Below are 9331 nucleotides of genomic sequence, written 5' to 3' on the forward strand. Positions count from 1 at the left end.
AGTCGTTATTGGTAGCTTGTTGAATTGTGCTTCCTTCTTTTCCAGATTCATCTGGATGTCTAGGCTGCGTGGAGAAATCTCTTTTCACTTTGTGCTGAGTTAAAATACCAGGTTCTTCCTCCAGAGGTGACTGCACTTCGGGAATGTGGAGAATGATTTTTTTCAGATACGCTTTAGAACGCCAAGAGGAGCAGGAGACACATAAAGGCAGATACTTAACAACATGCCTTGGATGAGAGAGAATAGCGTCTTTCTCTGTGTCTCCTCCAGGCTTTTGATGTCCTTCACCTGTCCTGCCTTCAGAATTATGTCTTGCCTGAGACTTTCACACTCCCTAAGGATGTCTTGTTTGCTGGAGCTGCTTAATTGGGGATTTTGTTACCTAAAAGTAATGCCTCCCCCCACCCGCCGTGCAATGCTTCATAACATCACAGCAATTATATAATTCTCTTGATTCCCCTTCAGTTTTTGTTGCTGCTAGGTTATAGCACTATTCTCTGCTCCCAGTACAGTGGTACCTCGGGTTACATACACTTCAGGTTACATACGCTTCAGGTTACATACGCTTCAGGTTACAGACTCCGCTAACGCAGAAATATTACCTCAGGTTAAGAACTTTGCTTCAGGATGAGAACAGAAATTGTGCTCCGGTGGCATGGCAGCAGCAGGAGGCCCCATTAGCTAAAGTGGTGCTTCAGGTTAAGAACGGTTTTAGGTTAAGAACGGACCTCCGGAACGAATTAAGTACGTAACCAGAGGTACCACTGTAAAGCATAGCTCAGAGAAAGATTGGAAATGCTCAGGTCTTTTCCTGTCAATACAGGGCTGTGGACCCAGAAAACCCGGTGTATGTGTGTGTGTGTGCTTTGTGAGGTGAGCCAAGCCAGCATCAAGAGTTGGCATAGCAGGGCACCTGCCAGGGCCAGTGTTCCCAGACGAGGGCCTGCTGATAAGAGACCCATGGACCTTCTCCTCCTCTTCACCATTTCAACCTGCTTCTTCACCTGCCTCTCCCTCTGTGTCTGGCAAACAAGCAGCTGGTAGCAAAACTTGGAGAGCAACCCACTTCTGACACCATGCAGTAATCCATGGGCATGGCCAGTAGGGGGCGCTGAGTTCACTTGCAGTCCATCCCTTGGCTCTGTTCTCCAGATGACTCACAAAAGATTCCCATAATTTAACAAAAGGTTTAAGAACTGCAAGCCCCTGAAGAACCTTCCTGCCGCAGTGGTACCTATTTATCTTTTTTTTTATAATAATTTTTATTGATTTTGCAACACAAATTAAAGAACAAAACAACACACAATACATAGACAAACAAAACATATAAACATGTATAATTTCAACACCTCTTTTTCATAGACCTTGCTTCCCAGACTTCCCCTTACCTCCCCTTTTCTGCATCCCTGTTTTAAAATTTATTCAACAACCCCTCACTCCAATTAACTAATTGCTCATTTTCTTTTTTTTTAGCTTCTTCTCATACTTAGTCAATTACAGCTGTCATTCTATATTTTCTCCTTTCCCTTGACATTTTAGCACTCATTAATTTTACAACAGTTCTTGAGATATACTTTAAATTTCTTCCAGTTTTCTTCCACTGTCCCTTTTTCTTGGTCACGGATTCTGCCCATCATCTCCGCCAATCCCATGTAGTCAATCACCTTCGACTGCCATTCTTCCAGTGTGGGTAGTTCTTGTGTCTTCCAATACTTTGCTAAAAGAATCCTTGCTGCTGTGGTAGCATACATAAAAAACGTCCTATCCTTCCTTGACACCAATTGGCCGACCATGCCCAGGAGAAATGCATCTGGTTTCTTATGAAAAGTACATTTAAGTACCTTCTTAATTTCATTATAAATCATTTCCCAGAAGGCTTTAATCCTCGGGCAAGTCCACCAAAGGTGATAAAAGGTACCTTCAGTCGCATTGCATTTCCAACATTTATTATTGGGCAGATGATAAATTTTTGCAAGCTTGACGGGGGTCATGTACCACCTATAAATCATTTTTATAATATTTTCTCTTAAGGCATTGCATGCCGTGAATTTTATACCGGTGGTCCATAACTGTTCCCAGTCTGCAAACATGATGTCATAACCAATGTCTTGTGCCCATTTAATCATAGCTGATTTAACTGTCTCATCTAGTGTACTCCACTTCAACAGCAGGTTATACATCTATTTATCTACTTGCACTAGTGTGCTTTCGAACTGCTAGGTTGGCAGAAGCTGGGACAGAGCAATGGGAGCTCACCACCATTGCACAGATTCGTACCGCCGACCTTCTGATTGCAAGCCCAAGAGGCTCAGTGGTTTAGACCACAGCGCCACCCGCATCTCTATATACATACACCACAGCTATACATCACCTATCTATATGCAGACATCACATCAGTCCTGAACAGGTGAGAATCTAATTTGTATTACAAATGCTTCTCCAGAGTTCACTATCCCCTATTAACAGTAATACATAGATGCAAATCACATTAAAGACTCAAAAGCAGCTGAAAGGTAATGTGTGAAAATGTCCTACCTCTTCACCAAGGCAAGGCCTATTCACCTGGCTCCCCCTCTCCCACTGAATGCTATGAATGATCTAGGATCCATACCCCAGGAACATTTGCAGTGTCATAACACAACGTGCACATACAGAACAGGATTCTCCATGAGTCTTTACCCTCACAAACACATCTGGAATGTCACTGGGAAGAGGCAGGTTTGAGTGACAGTTGTGTGGAAGGGGGAAGAGGTGGATGGAAGAGGGGTTAAGCACTCTCCCTCTATTGCCATCTCTCTGTAAATTACCCCTCCCCAGCTGCGTAGTGGAATTTTGTTGCACAGATTGGTTTGTAAGATGTGGTTCCATCTGATGCAAGGACAGTTCTTTCGAATTGTATTGTGGATTTTTCTCAGAAGCACATTTTGTAAGGAGAGCCTTTGGGAAAAGAGAATGAAAGGGGAATGAATATTTTATCTTTAGTAACTGGTCATTTCCATTCTGAAGAGAGGAAACGAAGGGCCGTCTGTTGGGTGCTGAATATTCAACACACAATCAGCAACTGGGTTATGTATGAATATAAGGATGTGTTATTATTTATAAAGCTTCATAGTCATGCACAACACTTTACTAGCAGAAATATGCTATGATAGGTAGCAAGGCCATTGTAGCTTTTGCTTTCTCTGTGTGTTTTTATAATTACTGTTACGGATACATACATATGGATCCCTGTCCTGACACTAGGAATGGATTTTCTTTCCTAGAATACCCACTGGTTCCAAGGAAGGGTCTCATACTGTAGCCTGCCCCAGGAAAGTCTTTTCCTCCTGCTCCTGTATACAAGACATCCACTTTAACTAATGACAGCCTTCGGCCTGGTACTTAGATGTGGAGAAATGGTAGTGGCAGGAACATGAAGCGCAAAGGGCAGCTTTTTATGCAAGGCAGTGGTGTAGCAAAGTAATTTTTTTTACCCTGAACTTAATGGTTTCATGTGGGGACTCCTTTAGACGGTGCTGTATATTACCACACTTCAAATGTGGTTCACCAACCTTGCTGCATTTGAGGACCCTCCTGCTAAGTGGGCCTCTGAATTTCTGTCCCGACAGCACTGTTTATGCAAGACATCATTCTCTTAACTTCAACCATCCATCTGTGACATCAGGAAAATGACACTGGCAAACATCACTTGTAAGCCAACATCACTTGAGGTAAACAAAAAAAAAAAAAGGTGTTTTATTAATTTTTTAGTCATGCTGTGGAGAGGGGCTGTACAGATGGGTTGTAAGATGCTTGGAGACCTTCAGATAATGAGATAACAAGTGTTGTTGTTGTTGAGGCTCCCTGTGACTGCTAATGAGGATCCTGCTGTTTTGCACAATCATTGTTCAATGTCCTGGTCACCCTTGCCTGAATGCTTACCAACAGCCATTATTAGGAAATTCCATGTCTTCCTCTAGCTGTTTAGGATAAACTAAATACCCCCCTGTGCTATTTACTTTCTGCCTCTGAATCATCCGTTTGCTCCCCTCCTTCACCACACAGCTCTTCATGCTCAATTATGCTAAGTAATACATCTTCCTTACAAGACGGGGTATCTTTCTTTTCATTTAGAGCTCCTCTCCCATCTTTATAGCTGTGGAAGGCTCCTCCAAATATTTGTTCCCTGCCTATGTGATATTTCCTGGCATGCAGAAGGGAATTTGACTTTGAAAGGCGGCAGCAAATGATTCAAATGTTAATTTCAGCAACAGCTTTCCTAACACATCAGGATGCGCAGCCAGTTGCTGCTTGGTACATTTGCCTCTAATTTCACCCTCCTCTCATTTTCTCCAGCCTTTCCTAATCACAACTAAAAGGTTACATTCTCCTGCTCTCTTACTCTCTCTCATTTTTCACTGAGACAGTGAAGCCAGGTTAAGACACATTTTGATGAATTAATCTGGGAGGACAGTGGTTGTTACCCTGAAAGAGCCAGGGGGAAATAATGAAGACTGTAAGGCACAAAGAGCCCAGGTAGATTAGACCAAAGCGTCTTGTTTCTCACAGGTACCATGAGGGGGGGCCCTCACAAACAGGACAATAACACTCCCCCTCTCTGCCAAACAGTGGCAGGAGTGTGTGGGGCCACAGGCTCACACACATGGTCATGTTCCTTTGGAGAATGGAAGACAAAGCGGAAACAGCCGTGCTTCAAGATATATGGTTTTATATTTTCACCTTCAGTCTGCATGAAGGGGGTTCAGATCTGACAGCATGGTCCAAAGCATTGCAGGCAGTTCTTCCTTCTCCCTCACCAAGATGGATCTCACCCTTTCTTCTTCCCAGAAGCTCCTTGTCCTCCCCCACAACAGTTACCCTGGCAACCTTCCAAATCTCCAATCTCTGGTCACACCTGGGCAAGAAGTTCCATTGTCTTGTTAATGACCCACAATGGCTCTCTTAACGGCCCTAGTTTGGCCAGGCTACCCAGGAACCCCTTTGCAGCTTATATTCTCCCTTCATATCACAAATAACCCCAAATCCTAGCATTTATAAATTTTAGTATTTGGGGGAACCCCCCCAAGTTCTGTAACAGTGGCCAATGGTCAGAATCCCACCACTCTCTGGGACACCCTTCCACTTGCTGTTAGGTAAAGGTAAAGGGACCCCTGACCGTTAGGTCTAGTCATGACCGACTCTGGGGTTGCGGCGCTCATCTCGCTTTATTGGCCGAGGGAGTGGGCGTACAGCTTCCGGGTCATGTGGCCAGCATGACTAAGCCGCTTCTGGCGAACCAGAGCAGCGCACGGAAACGCTGTTTATCTTCCTGCTGGAGCAGTACCTATTTATCTACTGGCACTTTGACGTGCTTTCGAACTGCTAGGTTGGCAGGAGCAGGGACTGAGCAACGGGAGCTCACCCCGTCACGGGGATTCGAACCACCGACCTTCCGATTGGCAAGCCCTAGGCTCAGAGGCAAGCTTCGAAGATCCATCCATCTGTTTAAGCAGGCATTCCACGGCTCGTAACTTTCTTCACATTATTCTGCTTTATTATTTATTGATATTTAACTGCATCTTTTATTGATGGCTTCTCTGTTTTTGCTGATGTATTTCTATGTACGTTCAGTTTTAAGTGTTGCGTATACATTCCACACCCCCTTTCCTTTTTAATGATCTTACTGTGTTTTATGTCAACTGCTGAGGGATTTTGCATATTAAGTGGCATATAAATATTATTAATCATTAATGATAATCTTACTCTCCCATAATTGGTGGATCTAAAAGAGTGCTCAGCAAAAGAAAAAAGAATAAATTGATCGTGTGGGGGGATGGGAAAATTGGGAGCCCCACAAAGCTTTGGACCTCATGACATTAGGGGTGGGGAACACAGTTATGTCCGCGGTCAATTAAGAAAACTATTTTAAATGACAGTTTGGGTTTTTTGTGGGGGAGGCTATGATTTAGCGACCGTTGTTCTAAAAGATGGTGTAGGTTGCTCTTTATACTCTGTTTAAATACTACCAGTGGAAGAGAGCCCATCGCCTCCTGAGGCAGATTGTTCTACTGATGGTCAGTTCTGACTGTCAGGAAGCTTTTCCTGCTTCCTTGCAATTCCTATCTGTTGGGTCTATTTGTTCCACCCATTGGAGCAAGAGAAAAGGAAGTCTGCTTTATCTTGTGCACAACAGTCCTGCAGATAGTTGCAGACCCTGATGGTCTCTCAGCTTGATATTTCCTTTTCAATGCAAAACATGTCCAGCTCTATTGACTTTCCCCCAAAGGACTTGGTCTCCACACCCCTCATCATCCTGTCCCTCACCCTCTGGACACACTCCAGTTTGTCAGTGTAATTCTTAAAATGTGGTGCCCTAAACTGGACACACAGTACTTCAGAGGCAGCCTGACCAATGCACAACAGAGTGCAAACATTTCTTTTTGGGATCTGGGCACTGTATGTGCTGAACAATTATAAGGATTCTGGGTGACAGCAGCTTGAATAGTCTAGGGACAAGTAAAAGAATGGCTGAGTAATAATTGTACTGGCCCCATGCAAGACAAGACCAGCTCTGCCCTGATCTCCCTTTCTCAATATTCACTAATTGGACCTTGACCTGCCACTTCCCTTCCCCAGAAAGGACTTGCATACCTTGCCAGACACTGCTTCCTACAATTACTGGTTAAAACATCTTCTGCATGCGCTCGATTTTCACGGAAATGACACACACTGCTTCACTGCCTGTACCCTGATTTGTGATAAAGCATTCTCCAATAAAAGAATTTTATGCCTTTTTATATGCTTGGGTTCATTGGTGGAATGGCAAATAGTTCATCAGCGCAAGGAAACATTTTTCTCCTCTCCTTCCTCCTGCACCCTCATAATCTGTTCTAGGGGTTCCCCCAACCCCCTGGAGAAAATCTGGGGACAGCGGAGGTGACATGGAGAAGAGAGAAAGCCCATTGTGCAAGCAGAAGTTGTTCTGCTACCTCACTTACTTAGCAGAATAATGCCCTGTGTTACATTTTTTGTAAATAAAATTCAAGTACAGTCATACCTCGAGTTGAATGTGCTTCGGGTTGAGCGCGTTCGAGTTGTGCTCCGTGGCAACCCGGAAGTAACGGAGCATGTTACTTCCGGGTTTTGCCACTTGCGCATGCGCAGACGCTCAAAATGACGTCACACGCATGCGCGGAAGCGGCAAAACACAACCCGCGCACGCGCAGACGCACCGTCACATCTTGCATTCCATTCGGGATGCAAACAGGGCTCTGGAACGGATTCCGTTCGCATCCCGAGTTTCCACTGTATATAAAAAGGCATAAAATATTGTTCTAATACAAAGACTCTGCTCCGGTTTAAGATGCTATAGAGCTAGATAAATGCTGACCTTTAAAGCCCTAAATGGCCTCAGTCCAGTAGACCTGAGGGAGCGTCTCCACCCCCATCGTTCTGCCTGGACACTGAGGTCCAGCACCAAGGGCCTTCTGGCGGTTCCCTCACTGCGAGAAGCCAAGTTACAGGGAACCAGGCAGAGGGCCTTCTCGGTAGTGGCACCTGCCTTGTGGAACACCCTCCCACGAGATGTCAGAGAGAAAAACAACTACCAGACTTTTAGAAGACATCTGAAGGCAGCCCTGTTTAGGGAAACTTCTAATGTTTAACAGACTATTGTATTTTAATATTTTGTTGGAAGCCGCCCAGAGTGGCTGGGGAAAAATATTATTATTGTTATTATTATTAAAGTTACAACATCCATAAAGAGGAAACCTTCATCTTTGCATCCCAGTTGACAAAATGCAGCGTGCCTGCCAGCCAGCTAGGGAAAACTAAGACAATATTGTTAAAGAAATCTGTTTACTTAGCTGTGATGTAATGTGGTATCACAATCTCCCTAAAAGAGTCTAGTGTCTGTCTCCATGATCAGTTTGAGGACACAATGGATGACCGATGTGTGGCTTGAACATGCAGGCTAGATCAGAAAGAGTATGTAATTGCACATTTTCAATGTATTAAGTCCCATTATCCACAGTGGGACTTCCTTCTGAGTACCTTAAATCATTGCATAAGAGTATTTTAATTCCAAACCTTAAGTTCTTCAGGATAGCTTTGCTGGACTTTAGCTGGAGCAGGTGAGGAAGAATATTTATTTTCAATTTAAAAGCAACATTTTAAAAAGCTGTGCTGGATCAGACTGAGAATACATCTAGCCCAGTTTATGAGGAGCTTCATATCCCATGATTGCTAAATTTACTCAGGAGCCTTTGATGAGGGACTTGGACAAAGTATTTTGGAAGTCCCAAGAGCATAATGTGTATGCTTGTTGAAGCTTAAAGAATTCAGAAAGATTGGTAAGGAGAATTTCAGAATCCATGCTTCGTAAGGTTTATCCTTCTAGACAGGGCTTTTTTTCCAGCTGGAACTCACTGAAATCCAGTTCCAGCACCTCTCAGGTGGGAGCTATTGCCATTACAATAGGTAAAGGTAAATGACCCCTGGACTGTTAAGTCCAGTCAAAGGTGACTATGGGGTTGCGGTGCTCATCTCGCTTTCAGGCCAAGGGAGCCGGTGTTTGTCCACAGACAGCTTTTCAGGTCATGTGGCCAGCATGACTAAGCCACTTCTGGCACAACAGAACACCGTGACGGAAACCAGAGCACATGGAAACACCGTTTACCTTCCCGCCACAGTGGTACCTATTTATCTACTTTCACTGTCATGCTTTCGAATTGCTAGGTTGGCAGGAGCTGGGACAGAGCATGTGGAGCGCACTCCATCGCGGGGATTTGAACCACCGACCTTCCAATCAGCAAGCCCAAGAGGCTCAGTGGTTTAGACCACAGCGCCACCTGCGTCCCTGCCATTATAATAGAACAAGGGAGATGTGTATGGTGAGTTCTGACACCTCTTTTTCTAGAAAAATAGCACTGCTTATAGATGTTTAACGTTTCTACTTTTAATAATGTTTTCTGCCCATTTACCCAGCACAGTGGCAAGTCTACAATTTCCTGGATTCCCTCTCCTCTTTAAAATTTGCAGCATTCAAAATTCTTTCATAAGGAGGATGGCTTTAATAATAAAAGAAGCATGCCTGTGAAAAGATTAGCAATTTCTCATTTGAGATTTGTTAAAGGATTCTCAGGTGGGTGCCATCTGGCGGCTAGTGAATTTGTAACTTGTCAATTGGCTGTAAGCTTTCATTCTCTGTCACCTCGCTTCGGAAAACAATGGTTCAGGTGTCTTTCTAACATCTACAGCAAATGCCAAGGCAAATAATTCATGGGCTAGCCTATCTGCAATCTCTTCAGCATTCCTCTCACATCCTTGTCATTTAAAGGTCCTCCTATTCCCT

General features: G+C 44.1%; 1 long non-coding RNA gene across 1 annotated transcript; it reads right to left on the reverse strand.

Annotated features, from left to right (window-relative positions):
- Positions 1–4689: 4689 nt before the first annotated feature.
- On the reverse strand, positions 4690–7832 carry LOC310852059. The gene is made up of 2 exons (XR_014567974.1): positions 7750–7832; positions 4690–4894 (listed from the first exon to the last, which is right to left on the reverse strand). It is a non-coding gene; the product is annotated as an uncharacterized lncRNA (long non-coding RNA).
- Between the last annotated feature and the right edge of the window lie 1499 nt (positions 7833–9331).

Source organism: Podarcis gaigeae (assembly GCF_964106915.1).
Source record: "Podarcis gaigeae genome assembly, chromosome: 1".
Taxonomy (NCBI): Eukaryota; Metazoa; Chordata; class Lepidosauria; order Squamata; family Lacertidae; genus Podarcis; species Podarcis gaigeae.